Below are 16,914 nucleotides of genomic sequence, written 5' to 3'. Positions count from 1 at the left end.
TAACAGATGACTTAGTAAAGCAGATATATTTCATTTCCTCTATGTTTATAGAGAGAACCCAATCATGGCACACTTCTGTGGCCCAGACGAACACACTGACCAACTGAGACACAGGCTGGCAGACAAGCAGACTGACGCCTACGGCATCCATGGGGCTACAGCAATATGGGCAGATGGTCTAGACTGCAGACTCATGGTGAGACGCAGGCGTCTGCAACACCTTATCGAGACACGGACGTGTGAGCGTGTGATCATGCACAGGTCCTTATAACTCGGCCTTGTATTCTGCTATTTAAGCAGTCAAACCGACAGGCAGATGACCCAGTTATAACTTTTCCACCTCTGTCAGATAAAAATGAAAAGCCGTGCCAGCATGCACTTTTGATGTGATGCTGATGGTATCTGGATGTTTTTCTCCTCAGTACGGAGCGACTCTGAGAGGAAAGAGAAATGAAGGTCTGTTTCTTACTCTTTCTATGCAGGTAGGGCCTTATGAGAAGCCTGAACTCAGCATGACTCAAACCAGATGTGTGGAGATCTTCACACACAAGAGAAAACGTGCAAAAACATGATCTGCCTGTATTTTGTCTTGAGGTTATTTGCAAAATAAAAAATGCACAAAAAAAATTATCTAGAAAATTCTTGGCAACCGCATCAAGCACATTAGATGTGATTACTGGATCAGTTTAACTCGGTGTTAAAGTACATTTGTACAAAATTAAACATATTCTATCAGAAAAAAGATTTCATCTAATTTTATAAAATAAATGCTTGTACATGTTTAAGCCCTCAGAAAGGTATAACAACGGATGACAATTTAAGCTTCGGTTGACACTACATGTGCTCATGTAGGATATGCATTTATAAAGAAAAGTACATTCATGAATTTGTTTGTGTGATTAGATTATTTGGTTTAACAAAACAAGTGCATGTTAACATATTTAACAAATATATAATTTTTTGAACGTTTTGGTATTATTGCAAATGGTTCTGGTATGTTGAAAATGTAGGCTCCCAGTACTGAAAACAATATTTATAATAATAATAAAAGATATAAATTAAATATACGTCAATTAAATCATTTTTAGTTTCCGACAATCAGTGTACATTGCATAGAGAGAAAAACGTGCAATAATAATACTTTATATCATCTTGCATGTTCCCCCTAGCGTTATTTTATTCATTTATTTGATTATGGTGTATGTTAAGCTGCTTTGCAACCATTGAAATTGAACTAAGTTATTTTTTACACATGTATATGAGGGACACAAAAGACATACATTTTGTGACAAGACGCATTAATCGTCTTGTGCATTAATCACAGTCAAGTAGCAGCGATTAAACAGGTAAACGTGAACTTCACTTTGGCTTTAATTTAAAATAGGAAATCTAAGTCCGTTACACGCCTACGTTTTTACGAGGTGATAAAACAGATTGAAGGAACGAACAGAACACAGCCCAAGGTTCAAAGTGAGAGGTGCTTAAACGTTTCTTCTCTGGAGTTTCCCTCTAGCGTGTTCATAAAACGTCATTACAGTCGACCTCAATCACAGGAAAAGTTACTTTGAAGCTCAGGCGAGCTAACTAACTCTGTTCCACATAAATGAACTCCAGACATGCACACTTGCACGAGTGTGAATGGAACCTGCAGTGCCTGCCGGTGTTCACAGGGGGCGCTACATTACATGAGATGAGACGGTCAGGAGAGCTGGTGAGAGTGAACATGTAAAGAATCGGTCATTCTCCCTTTTCTGTCCCTCCTCAACATGAACGAAAAAGAAAAATAGTGAACGTGTGCGTCTTCTTCTTGTGAAAAGCCAAGACAGTTCAGCATGGAAATGCAGTTGGAATAGAGTGTAAAACTGTTTTTATTAAAGATGATTACGTTTCCATTTGAAAAAAAGGAAAATACAGTCACCAAAGTCACAAAAAAAAGCTGCCGTAAATTCACCTCGATTCCTGTTTACAAGGTTGTCTTTCAAGGGTAAGGTAGATTCTTAACTGAAAGCAGTAAACAATCCCGAATATTTTGAATGTTTATGCATAATTTCATTATAAACAGTTTCTGATCACGGCCTTTGAAGGCCATTTGCCCTGCAGGTAGGTCTGCATCGAAACCCTCTTTTCCTTTGACGGTACACCAATAGAATCAAGCCGAAGTTTACTGATTCTCCCAGCATTGTTCAGGAGCCCACAGAGGGCGGCAGATAGAGTCAATGCGGGTGTTGGTAAGCTAAGACTAGGGGGAGTACAAATCCCTTAAAGAACTTAAGGCCGGCTGTAGTCCTCGGCTAGGCAGCGGTGGGAACCGAATCAAAGGAAAAAGAGGCTGCGAGGCAGAACAGCCCGAAGCCCAAATTGATTTACACACAGTTATACACAGACAGAGTGAGAGAAAAAAACCTCAAGGATGCGAGGCAGTAAAATGGGAACGTACAGAATGAAATGCACAACATTTAGTGCTGTTTATTTAAATGCTGATTGGAGGACGCAAGGTGCTTTCAGCCAAAACAGATCGTGTTTATGTTCAGTGAAATATGTTAACTCGATTCAGGTTCTCTAAACCTTTGAAATTTTCCAAAGATAGTCATGTTTCAGATGCCGGATCTTATCGTCAACATCTTAATCGATACAAGACCAAAACAAAGTAGACTTTGAGCAAACCATTTGAATAAACGATTGGGACATCAAGACGGAACAAACAAAACTTTAGCCAACATCTGAATCACTAGCTGTAGACTTTTTTTTTGACGTCTTAAGCCAAATTCTTGACTTCCATCCTTGCGATGCGTTTGCTCTCTGCACATGCTGAGAAATCGCCTCAGACCATGTTCCACATCAAAAACAACAGCAGAGAAAGAGCGATTCACCTGCTCCCCTCTCTGCACGTCTAGATCCAGAGCTGATCGCTGAGCCACAATAGGGATCAAAGATCATCTTTGAAAATAAGGCCAGGGGTCGCAGTTCGCCATGGCTCAACACCCTGTGGCAACTGGAATGGTAATAGAGTTGCTGGGATTCAGCTCTGGCTGGTGAAAAGACTTCCTGTGTGGAGAGGCCTATTGTTCACGGGCCTCTAGGGTTGGACAGGAGCAGAGAGGAGATGAGACTCCTTCGGCTCCTCTTTGCTGATGCTGGATTTCTTTGGCTCCTCTCGAGGAGTTCAGCATTCCTTTCGGCGTGAACTTTGGCCGTTTACAGTGTCTTGCTGTGTCCTGCCCACCAGTGATGAATGTTCTTACCGAGCCAGGCGCCAAAAAGCAGTTTCTGAGGGAAGAAAACAAAGCAGATGATTGGTTAAATTCTGCGGCGTCCGCAGTATATCTTACAGAACCCTATGGAAACTACACAACTGGGGGAAAACAAATACGTATACTGTACACACCGAAAACCATATTTTTGTATATTTAAAGATGGACTGTAAGTTACCACCATAAAACAAATTGACCGGTGACATCAGAACTCAAGCTATATTTGAAACAGCATACTATCGTGCTATTTCTGCAAAATAGATTAGGACTAAGTGCTTGATCTTTCATTTTCAGTGTGATGAGTATTTTATCTCATGATGTCATGTAGTATGATAAAGGTACGATTATGACAGAATTACTGGAATTGTGAGATTCTGACTTGTAAAAATTGTCCACATGCAAGTCAAAGTCATAATTGCGACTTGAAAACTCTTGTAAAGTTTGAAAGTTAGACAAAAATGTTAAAATGGCCTGACTTCAGGACTGTTATCTGGTCATATTCCACTGTAATAATTCATATAGTTGCCTAGTGGGAATTTAGACTGTCTTGATGCAATATAAACACAAAAAATACAACACTACCGACAACATGGCATGAACACATCACAATGTTTGAAATATTTAAAATGGATTTTGTTTTACATACTATTATAAATACGGTAGGCAGTCTATAGTACACTAGGTTAGTAAGCTACTAACCTATTCAAGCTCACGTATTGCAAATCGGCTTAAAGTCCTTAAGCATAAACATCAACAGATTGGCTTTATGACCATTATGGTGCCATTACTTTGCGGTCCAGCGAACCTTTGTGAGATTGACACGTGTGTAAGCTCAGAAAACCTACGGTTACCTCATTGCAATTAGCTGTAGGCTGCACTGGCCACAACAAGGGGGCACATGAGTTTGTGTTCCATACAGTCACCATGTTCTCAGAGTGATCGGTGCCAAAATGTAATCTAAACCATCTCGTCGGGGAGCCACATATGTACACATTAAATTACAGCGCGCATTAGTAATTGGTCGAGTCGGCATGAGCAAAGGTGGATATACACGCTCTCTCAGCGTGGGTGCACCCAGCAGAGACAGGCCAGATGACTCACTAGGTAGTGCAGAGGGTCTGTATAGACTGAGAGGAGTCTGTGGTTGAACCACTGGGGGGTGTGTTTGTGGCCCTCCACGGGATTTGGAAGGGCTGGACCATTAGATCTCATCATCAATCAGACCTCTGCTGTTCTCTGCACAGACAGTGCCTAGGGGAGGATCATCACGCACGCATAAATTGTCACTTCCCCGACAGGTGTGGGGCACTGAACATGGATATCGGATGCATGTTTGCTAGTCAGTGATATCTTTCATGTTAACAAGCGAAGACTGCTGATCTGATCTTAAGCTGGAGACCCGAATGCGTGAGGGCATCAATCACACCGGGGCATCTTCTACAACTAATGAACATTGCTGTAGAGTTGTCGAATGTAGTATTTCCTAGATATCCTTGAAGCTTTTGGTCTTTCTGAAACTCATATTGGGAGAAATTCCGTAAAAGAGCGAGCGATTGCCAAATGTGAGTGATATTGTAAAATTAGCTATAAATAAAGGATGTAATCCAAAATGTAGCCTTTATCATATTAGAAAAAAAGTCCTCATTAGGCATTCAGGCCAAGTCTCATTTCCTTTCCAAATGCAATTAAGTGTGAGCCTTTAAGGATAAAGAAAGCTTGTTAATAAGTTCACAGAGTAATGAAAAACAGCCTATTCTTTATTGCTGAAGTGAGAATATTGAATCTAATAACAGGCCCGTGACACACCAGCGGCTCTTGGCTCTGCACCTGCCGACTTCTTGGGGTTAAAGATGGAGCTGTGTGTTTTTCTCATTTCCCATGCAAACTTCAACTCCAACATCTGGGGTCTCGGCGGCAAATAAACAGATATGATTAAATATCATAACAGACAGTGTTGACTCATAATGACTGTATAGTTAAATTCTTCATGTAGTAGATCAGTTTGTAGATGGAAGCCAATCCACTTATTGGTAATAAACTGTCACATAAAATGACAAAATTGTTTATGATGTGTTATTAACACGGCTATTAATTACAGTCTTTTGAAAGTTTGGTTTCAAATGCAAAATCTTTCTACATACCCCCTGGAAGTGGCTTACTGTAAGTATATCCCTGGAGTACATGTATCTCTGGTTGGAAATCACTGCATCTGTTCACCCCAATTTTGGCAATTGTGGTAATTTTCTCTCATTTTCCAATCTGTTGAAAACCACAATGATTGTCGCTTGTAGCTACATTCTAATGAGAAACAGCATTTCAAACCTGGCGTAACCCCATTGTTTTGTAAATTCTTGAACAGTTTGTGTTCCTTAATTACCTGCTATTTATTGAAACGAACCCATGAACTCAAAAAATCAGGTGCTGTGTCGAAAACCAACTTCAATAAAGAATGAATGTTCTTTTGGGTGCATGGGTGTGAGGACGCACAACATAAAAAAATGGTCGCGGAAACAATTTCCCCAGCCATGCCTCAGGCCGTAGATGAAAAAGTGTCAATTATAAATGATGTCAGTCTGACTTACCATGAGGAGCGTTTATGCATGAGGCTATCGGGGAGATTGAGTGGAAACCATTGGTTGATTTTAACATTGCCAGCAGTTGTCGTTCTGTGCCACTGTCCACCTCTGAACATGACCAGATGTGACAGGCAGCCCGTAATGAATCGCATTTGCCAACAACAACAGCTAGCACGCGCCTTATTTATATACCTTGCCGTTGACACAGGCCCTGTGCCAACTGGCCTTTGGCAAAATCATTGGAAACCTGTATCTCTTCCAACTGACAATTTCTAAATGTGGATCTTCACAAGGTTTGCCTTCAAACTTTCACGTTCAACTTCGACTTCAAGGAGATGAACGGCAGCCACTTTTGTCAAAACATGTATGCATAAGTGGCCTTATTTAGCAACCGACGTGTTTGAATATCTGGCCTCCCTCGAATCCAGATGTCAGAAGAAAAGAATGCTTGCACCCTGCGAAGGTCTTCTTTCTCTGTCCCACAAAACCTGAGAGAGAAGTGAGTCCCCGCTGAGCAGGAGCATGGATCATGGTAATTGCCAACGGTACCTTGGGGCCAGAGCGATGAGCTCATTATTTTTCCCAAAACCCTTAAGTCTCGCAAAACAACAGCCGGTCGACTGCGGCTTTCGCTGGAGAGGTGGGCGCTGTGGGCGTGTGTTTGTTTGTGCGTCTGTGTTGTCTTACAGTCATCCACTCTTCTGAAGTGTCTGAGAGTTCTTATTGTTTTCATCATAACAAGTAAGTCAAATATAGCTTGTTACAAAATAAAACCCATTTTTCACACAGCCTCGCTTCTCCGACTTGAAAAGCTATGCGTTTTCTTTGAAAAGCATGTTTCATAGCTGCACGCCTCTCTAGAACAATCTATCAATATGTCTGTCTGTCTATAATACAGATTTACTATAATTATAATTGTTTTAATAATAATAATAAACTAAATGCATTTAAAATTCAGACAAATTAGTAATAATCAGTCAATGCTGTTTTTTTAAATCTGCTGATGTGTGTGATTTAACAGGCCCTCTGAATCAGTGAAGTGACAGTCAGTCTATGGAGGAGTAATTATATCAGGTGTCAGTATGGCAGAGATGCCCTAGAGGTTCCTGTCCAGTACTGAGCCGTCAGCTGGGATGGAGGGCTGTAGCTGGCATTGGTCACTTCATTCGCATTAGACAGTGTGCCACATGGATCTGATGCGGTTCTGGGGTATTTCCTGCCAAAAGGAACGTTGGGCATGCAAACCTCTTTCAAACCAACCCAACAAGCAAACTATGGTTGATAGATTTACATGACAGCGAGACATTTTGTGTGTCTTCGGGAGGTTCTTTTTGACAGAATACAGTCTAAAGTCAGGCTTGGGAAATGATGTAACACAGACTTGATTGCAAATACTGTGTGTAACTAATACAGTAATTTTCTCAATGAGTTTTTAAGTGCAACTATTTAGTGTCAAACAAAGAGAGAATACATGTTAGGAAACTGGCTGAAAAATGTAAAAACAGTGTGATTGGTCGGTTAACTGATCACCCGCTCGCTCTGGAATCAACAAATTTATTGGATGAGGGCACAAGAAGAATGTAAACAGTCCCAAGTGTTAATCCAGCAGAAGAAGCCTATGTACCACTTTAGGTCCCTACAAAGGATTTGTGCAAAACATTCAGTATTATCAACTATTTTCAATTGAAAACAGCTAAAACCTAACAGGAAAGTGATTTCCTGGTATATGCAAAAGTCACTAGATTTGTCCCCATCGTTTTTTGGAAACCGTGTTAATAAATAAAAAATTTAATAACACAAAAGAATGTTTAAAAAACATGGAATGAGCTTCCACTGCTATGCAGATGATACTCAGCTATATATCTCATCAAGACCAGATGATTCCTCCCAGCTATCCAAATTGGCAGAGTCCATTGAAGATATACAACATTGGATGACCTGGAATTTCCTTCTTATAAATTGTAATAAAACAGAAATATTACTTATCGGACCAAAGACACGTAAATCGAATATTTATGATTATAAACTGCAAGTTGAAGGATGTACTGTTACTCCAACAAATACAGTAAAAGATCTAGGCATTATATTAGACAGCAAGCTGTCATTTGAAAATCACATCTCAAATGTCATAAAAACAGCCTTTTTCCACCTAAGAAATGTTACCAAATTACGAAATATTCTATGTGTTGCTGACGCGGAGAAGCTTATTCATGCAATTGTGACCTCAAGACTTGACAACTGCAATACGCTACTTAGTGGTGGTCCTGCATCATCAATAAACAAACTACAGTTAGTTCAGAACGCAGCTGCCAGAGTTCTAACCAGGTCCAGAAAATTCGATCACATAACCCCAATGTTATCAACCCTTCACTGGCTACCCATTAAGTATCGTATTGACTTTAAAGTTCTTTTAATCACTTATAAAGCCTTAAAGGGTTTAGCCCCTACCTACCTAACAGAGCTTCTATCACACTACAACCCATCACGCTCTCTAAGATCTCAAAACTCACGACTTTGAATAACACCTAGAATAACTAAATCCACAAAGGAGGTCGAGCTTTCTCATGTGTTAAGCACCTAAACTCTGGAATAGCCTTCCCGACACTATTCGAGGATTCAATAAAATTGAATTGAAGTCTCAAAAGTCACTAGCGGCACACCTTGAAAACGTCTCTAAATTGGCGAAACTTAAATCATTTACTTTAACATAATGACAATTTTGCATGTTTATGTTTTCTACACTGTAATTTGCGACTCGGTCTGTGAAAACCCAGCCAATGTAATTTTTTGTGATTTGGTGTTTCAAACACATCCTTTGTAAATAATGTGAAGAACATTCTGTGAACACATAACCTTGATATTTTTAATATTGACTGAGTAATTACCATGTAAAAAATGTAATCATAATCAGATTTTGAGACTTTTGCCTGGTTTTAACAGACTGGTCATATTTAATCAAAACACATAACATCCTTTAAATGGCTATTATTGAGATTATTTTCTCTTAGTATTGGTGAAATGACACAATCTACCAGCAGGGGCTATCTGAGCCAAACATTGATTCTGATTAACGCAGACAAACAGCAGAAATGCACTGATCCTAGTTCAGCATTAGAGCAAGATATACTGAGATAGGTTCCCACACCCCTGCCTCTTTCAGATCCGAGGATCAGCGGCTTCCACGAACACACGCAGTCCAGGGCCACAGCAGTCGGTGGCCCCCGGGCTTTCATGTACGAAGCAGGAAGCAGGCGGTGAGAATTAGGCCCTGGCTTCTGCTGCCTCCAGCTGCTGATATATTCCTTTCATCCTCCACCCCAGCGCTGGCCGCTGTGTCATGCTGCTAAATTTCACCGTATGACATCCACTCACTCTCTCCCCACACCAAGGGCTTTAAATAGAGCTCTCCGGCCTTGAATCTCTTCAAATATTAACTATAGCCGGTGTACTGATCACTTTTCGTGTCAATCACATATAAAAACAGAAAGGATGGACTCCATTCTGATGGCTTAAAACACGATTCATCGCGCAATTCTTCATTTTGGGGTTATGGAGAAGGGATTCATTTATTAGCAGCATTCTGCTTATGGCTCAGTATAGGTTTACTTGTTGAATAATGTGGATAAGGCTCATAAGCTCATCTGCTTGAGTAGATGCATGAACTTCGCTGTGGCCCTTCTGTCAAACACGTGTGGTTTAAATTGACCTTTTATTGCTAAATGGCTATTTGTTTCAGATGTACGCCGGAGCTTATGTAGACCCCTGCCAAGCACTGCCAAGCTTAAAGGGGGTTCGATTGTGATATGATGGTAATTTATAAGAGAGCCAGTAAAACAGGTTGTTGTGGGTGGTCTCTTGCGTTGAGATTTGCAGAGCTACAAATATTCCCAAAGCATTACCTAAACGTGGATATTTTCCGATGCTGTTAGTGTAACGCCTACCACATCACTGGCAGAAGCAGAACATGCCAAAAGAGGAAGATTATTGCATTCTGGGTACGTTACAGTGGATTCACCGTCAAAAAAGAATTCCGGGTGGTTTTGTAAAGTTTGTATTGCTTTTACAGGTGGGCCTGCTCTCGGCAGTCTGTGTGGATTCATGCATTCTAAGGCTTCCTGCCAAGTACACTGACAGTCCTGCGGAGGAAAGCCGTCCGTCAAAAGAAGGAAAATGAGTTCATTTATGTCCGATTGGGTTGCTGCATTTTAAAATGGCCCACCTGAGAAAACAAACAGAGAGAAGAGCGATATCCTGATTGGTCCAACAGGTATGACCACTTCCATCCAAAGTGGTGAATGTTAAGGACACACCCAAAAACACACTTTGAAACAGATGAAATGATGTTGATTTAGTCATTTTAGACCGCATATAACTCTGCCGCTCAAAGGGCCCATGAATATGAATATCAGGCATGTCAATAGGCCTCCATTTAATCACAACTGTTTATTTTAATCTAAATGCTTCTCTCTTGACATTCCTTGTAATCAGTAATTACCATTTTGTCATTGCTTAGAAATTAAATGTAATGCTCTCATTATTTTGAGCTGTGCCTTATTCATCATCCAGAAAGGAAACGTAAAGACTAAAGATGTACAGTTTATGGAATAAACAACTGAATGAAGCAACATTTTGAAACGTGAAAACTGTCAAATGAAAAAGATCACTGTAATTATATATGTTTCCAATAAACGCCACAATATTGATTTGTTATTGGTGTTTTGGGGATTTAAATACAACTACCTCTTTGTTCGATTTGTAATACATTTACAAAGTGTACAAAGTTAAATAAATTGGCGAATGAAGAATTAAATATGTATTTAAGAATTGTCTTGACAATGTAATATACAATTACCAACTTGTAATATAGGACAATATATCCCAAGCCGTATCGGACTGTCCTATAGTATACTATACATGAAAAAGTGGAATATGGTTTATTATGTCAATAATACATATTTTTGAGGGCCAATTGATATTACAAGTCTAAAAGAATATTTAAATACAGTACGTATACTTTTTTTATTGTTTGCAAAGCTTTTAAAAAGTTTGACACAGATTTATGGTGGGTTTCATGTCATGAATCCATGTGATCTCTTCCTGTTCTCTCCTACACACAGGAAAAACATTTCTGCGCTGAATTACTTGATCTGTTGAAGGGATCCAAACCAGCTGTGCTGGGGGAGGCATGGCATGGGAAAGCAAGGAGAGACATACAGGGTGTGTGTATGATGGGGGTTGAGAAAAGGGAAAATGAAAGGTCTGTGGGGAAATAATGTATAAAACTAAACATGCAACTGAAAATAAACCTTACGTTATCCTTATGTGACGTGAAACTAGGAGTCCAGGCCAGAAAGATGCACCGTTCCTCGTGTAGCAGCCAATACAAGCTTTTTAATCCTTCCGCGTGCTGAATGAGTCGAGGCAAAAACAGGCAGAGTCTGAATGGCATCTAATGCGACTCTACTCTGTGCCACAATTTCCTGCCCGCTTGTATTTACCCACAAATCATGATGATTGTTAGGCTGTTTGTTTGCCAAGAGCATAGAAGCACCCAAATTTCTGCTCCCCGAGAAGGGAAGTACGAGCTGAGATACTCAGGGATCTAGATTTTTTGGGAACATGCTCTCGTCCAAACGGGAAGAGCGTGCTGACGCTTGAGCGGTCACATGATAAAACAGGAGCCAATGAGGTGAAGGGAATTCAGGTTCACTACAAAGTTTAGTGGGTCAAGCTCAGCTGTGGACAGAGACGGCCAATGAAACAGAGCTCACACTGGCAGAAAATGCCATCTGCAGCGTAGCTCCAGATAGTCGGTATGTACAGTTAACATTTCATATTCTGTAGTGCAATCTAAATCCAAATGAATATATGCTGTCGTTGCCATGCTTTGTCATGAAATGTAATTATTCATGCTTTTTGTAATAAAACATCAGTGATTCAGACCTTGAATGCATGTATAAAAAATACATGAACCATAAATCAATGTGCTAGTATACATTTTGTTTCGTTTTCAGAAATGGATGCAAATACTGATTTTAAGCAACACTAGTGGAATATTGGAGCAGTACAGCAGGTGTCACAGTTCCCCTACAGATCTGTGTCCATACAAGAGCACAAACAAAGAGCTTATGCTACGATAAATCAGCACTGTTATCAGCCAAGGGAATATGTTCCTAAAGGGTTCCTAACACACAATAACAGATTGCAAAAATGTAGTAAAATGCTAACACCTCCGATATATTTTCTAAATAGATCCAATTATTCAAAATGACTATTATAGATACAGTAGATGAAGATATATTAACTGAACTACTATGGACAAAACTTTTACTATTTTCTGTTTAAATAGGGCCATAGAACGTCATTGTTTTTATTCAAAATCTTGCTATAATTTGTTTGGCATGAATAAAGTGATAGTCCACCCAAAATGGAGTCTGAATCAAAGCGGATCGTTTTTTACCCTCATCTCATTCCAAAGAAGATATTTTGGCGCAATTGACTTCCACTGTATGGACACAAAACCACAGAGACATTTACCAGAACATGTAGGTAAAGAAAATGATGCAAAAACCTTTATTTAATTCTATGTGGTGTATACAGGATGCATAACATAAGGGATCACACTTTGAACTGATATACATTGGTTAAAGAAATAAAAAATGTATGTTAATAAGTCCAGCATTGCCCTTAAAATCACCCCACGGAGAGACATATAACCCCCTCGGGCCCAAGAAATGTCAGACACACCGTGAATGTTTGAAATGAATCTCTTTTGGTTGCTGCTTTTAAAACAAGAATGATCTCTGGAGATTGTTATGAGGAAAGACATGTTTGGTACTTCTAGCCGCATTACCCTACGGTTCAGAGGAAAACGGCACCAGGGGCTGTGCACAGGAACACACCTTACTTGCCTTCAAATGTCAAAGTGGCTTCCTGCTGAGTGGCCAATCAATGTCGACCTGTGACCCTGCCACCATGCGGCAGCATTTATGTTCAGTTGTTCAGAGGTCAGACAGCACAGAATTAGCAAGACGATGAGAGACTCGGAAGAGAAGGAAAACTCTGAGGGAGACAATATTTGCAGACGAGGTAAAAACACACATTTTACACTGGGAAAAAAACAGGTTTATATTTAAAACATTTTAAACTGTTAAAGACGTACTTTCAAGAGCAGCTCAGTCAAGCATGTTCTTATTCAAAATAAGGGACAACACTAACAAATTAAATAAAACTTTGATCATAAAATGCTGGATTTTAATGGTACGGATAAGTGAAAAGGCAGGACAGGAAGAGAGCTTGTGAAGCCGGACAACCAACATGTCTTACTAGTTACAAAACATTACATGGTGGGAACACCAGCATACACTCACAAAAAAAGGTGCTACAAAAGGTTTACCAATGCCATAGAGGAACCATTTTGGTTCCCCATAGAACCAATTCCAAGTGTTAGTTCACCTTTTGCGAAACAGAAATGGTTCTTTGGATGCTGATGTTCTTCTATGGCATTGTGATGCACCCTTTTTAAGAGTGTACCAGAATCTCTTTACTTATTGGGGGCTTTCGGACCGCAGGAACGATTTCATATTTCCAGAACGACTTGCCAGAAGTACCTGCTTTTTGTTGTGTTTGCACCGCAGGAACCGTCTGGAATGTTTGGGAGAACCTTTTTGGAGGAACACTTTAGCCCCTTCTCCGAAGCATGGTCTAAACCAGCAGGATAGGAATGACCCGTGACTTTGTTCACTGATTGTTCAACGGACGCGCTTAAATGACTGCTGTTGACTGGTTTACATCACTAAATAGTTCATTTTGCCTGTGCGAATGCGATTGGGGAAATGGCCTGAGGGAAAACTTAGTTCATGAACGACAGCCCTCTTTCCTTGTTCCGAAACTTTGTTCCTGAACTTATCCGGTCGGAGAGCGCCTTTAAAAACTGCTTTAACCGGCCACAGGGGCACCTTGGTCTAAGATTTAGTTTTAGCTGGTTTAATTGGTTTAGATGGTGTAACAAACCCCTCTTAAACCATCAAAACAGACCAAACTTACCTACTTTGCTGGTATAAAATGATTGCCTCGGCAGTGATACTATACTGAAGACCAGCTTTCAATTACATGCTGAAGAGCACCTACGTACAGAAAGTAAAAATATTCAGTACATAAAATGGCAAAAAATAATGTATCTATGCATATGTAGGTAACTGGAAAGAGAAACTAAATGGATTTTTATCTCGCTCTAATTCATACAGAGATGCCTAGATTAGAATAGCCGAGTATGAGTCATCAACCTCTGTTAAACGTAATGCTGACCACTACCAGTACATTGCGTAATGGTGTCCCTTGCTCGTAAATTCAGTCTGGACATCTGGGCGGCTCTGCAGGACTCCAAGGCTAAATCTAAACCCGGATCCAGTAATGTCCACAGGGGAGTCATGTGTGGTGCAGCAGTCCTGCCTGAATGAAAACATTCTGCATGGATGGATGCCGTAGCGCTTTCTGTGAATTGCGTCAGCTAGGGTGGTCTATTTTTACTGTTTATTTGAAAGGTGTTTTTTTTCCTTACAGACATGTAGGAAGCTTTTAGGCAGGATATGTATGGGCAATGAGGGCATATTGATTTTTGTAGTCTTGGATTAGAAATGGGTTAGAGATATGCCGCGCGCACGCATTTTTAGCTGTTTGCGTATGTTGATTGTTAAGCTAAATGATACGATAACAGCGTGATGTTGGGTAAAAAGTTTTATGTAAAACAACAAAGTCCATAAACCAGAACACATTTGGGTTTTACACATGTCACATCTGGCAGCTTTCTGTGCAATGGTACATGTACCTTATGATTCATCTAAAAAGCAAATGAGTTATTCAATTAAGAGAATTTGTTTGTGACAGACTTTGAATTTCATGAAGATCTTGGCTTTATTAAACAGTGGGCACGTGTTGATCTTGTTGCTCTTTCTTTAAGAATGTGTTGTTTTTGGTATACTTGTGCATGCCAATAGAATAAACATTTAATGCATATCCGCACAATGTCAACGCTTGCACAATTTTGTGTTTTCACAGTTTACATGGGGACGATAATGGCACCATTTAAAGAAAAAACTTGAACTTTGAAACCCCTTTTTAAAGTTCGTACTTTCAGTCCCCCAAAATGCTGTGTGAATGACAAATGACAAAAATGTCTGTTGTGTAAATGTCCCCTCAGAAGCATATTTCCTTCAAGTGTCTCTTTTCGTAACCGTCCACCTGTTGCTGGCCCATTGGTCCTAATGATGCAACCCTTTGAAGCAACATCCAAGATTTACTTTCATTTGCGGTGGTTGTTAATGAAATGCAGGCACTTCAAAAGGCAAACAAAAGTGGCACCTCGACGGAAAGAGATGCTAGCGCGCAGCAGCGCGTCTGCTGAATTGCAACGCCCTTATAGCGACACCCGGATCAACACACTCCAGAGGCAAACTTTGTTATTGTCTTGTCTGGTGGTGAAAAGTCATGAACACAAATAAGAGTGAGAACATTTATCAGTGACTAATAACGCAGTCAGGATGGAAGATAATCCCAGGTAGTGTAAATCTTTCATCAGTTCCAGTAAGTTCAGTAAAGAATACCGTTCATGAAAGCTTGATTTGTATCCCAACAGATGCACAGACACACAGGAAATATTGTTAGTGACAAGTTCACCCACTGCTTCCTGTTTAAAACAAAGGTTTTTGTTTTGTTTTGAATGTATGCTACCTTTATTTATGATATGGAACAGTGACTCAAGACTGAAATGTTAATTATGTTCTAACAAAACTCTTAAACGGATAAAGGCAGACGTAACAACCCTACCCTGTAGCCAACTTTGTTTTGTTTTTGATACCGGTGTCTCCTCCAGGCTTCTCAAGTTGCTCAACCAGCAATATTACCTTTAACACAGCCAAAGTGCTAGTTGGCAAGGAGACCAGATGATCACCCAGTTAAAGGATCTGTGCATCAAACTGGTTGCAAGGGGAGGCCAGGGGCATCATTTATAAAATGTTGCTAAGAAACAGTCCTAAGTTAGGTTCTATGATCATTTCTTAAAGTGCGTACAGCACAGCAAACGCGTGTACGCCTCTCTATCAGATTTGAAACTATAAATTGCAAATGATCATGAAATTGCGCAAATCTTAACAGTTTAAGATCTCCGCCTTTTAATGTCTAAATAAAGAATGTAATTGATATATGAAAGGGCAAGAATTACTTCCAAAAAACCTGCATTACTTGGACAAGCAAAAGCGCGTACGTCTGCTCAGACCCTGACGTGGCACTACATTTCACACATTGTCATGTGTAATGACAATAAATTGAATCCAATCCAAAAACTAAGCATTTTTCAACGTGAAAGACCCTTTTAATAAATATTAGCGTTGCCATGGATTTTTGAGGACACCTTCTTTACGATCAAATCCGTGCAACCGCACATTTTATAAATGAGGCCCCAGTTATACCAGATAAAACATGTTTTTTTGTGGTAAAAGTGTAACCATGTTTTTGGGTACATTGATTACTATTGACAAAATAATGGTTTTACTATAGTAACCAAATTTTAAAAACCATGGTAATTTTGTGTTAGCCATGTTTTTAACACAGCAACCATGTATTTTTCAACTGTAGTAAAGGCATGTTTGTTTGTTTTCTAAAACCATGGTTAAGGGAACGAGGGAAGGACACCCAAACACTTGAGCACTCCTTACTTTTTAGTTTATAAAGTGCAACCTTTTGAATAGACACAGTTCCCACACAAGGCCTACGCTGTTTCATTTCAGCAGCAGCGGTAGCAGATTGCTGGACCACAGCGGGCAGAGTAAACATCTTAATTTACTGCACGAACTCTTCTGCGTCCCACTGCAGGTGTCTAACAGACCCTGCATCTCTGACTGCAAACATCCTGTTTGACAAGGTCTTCGTGCCACCTAGTCAGAGCTCCCTCTTCCTCAGGAAGAGGTGCTATTATCTTTCCCTGGGATCACATCAGCTGCGTCTCTGAAGTCAGCCTTTTGGTATGGGTGTGCAAATAAGTATATACTGTATGCCTGTAAGGACAAGCCTTGGATCAGCACTGGAAAGTT

At 40.1% G+C, this 16,914-nt stretch overlaps 1 long non-coding RNA gene across 2 annotated transcripts in view; it reads right to left on the bottom strand.

Moving 5' to 3' along the window:
• Window positions 1-1,840: 1,840 nt before the first annotated feature.
• The window catches only part of LOC306902132, a 68,918-nt gene continuing 53,844 nt past the window's right edge, over window positions 1,841-16,914 (bottom strand). Inside the window, exon 6 of one of the 2 annotated variants that reach the window (XR_013787409.1) lies at window positions 1,841-3,267. This is a non-coding gene — a long non-coding RNA (uncharacterized lncRNA). The remainder of the gene's footprint in view (window positions 3,268-16,914) is intronic. The other variant, XR_013787410.1, reaches the window with a different exon arrangement.

This window comes from Barbatula barbatula (genome assembly GCF_947034865.1).
Source record: "Barbatula barbatula genome assembly, chromosome: 12".
Lineage (NCBI taxonomy): Eukaryota > Metazoa > Chordata > Actinopteri > Cypriniformes > Nemacheilidae > Barbatula > Barbatula barbatula.
Note: the sequence above shows the minus strand (reverse complement) of the source record. Positions and strands in the feature narration are given on the sequence as shown.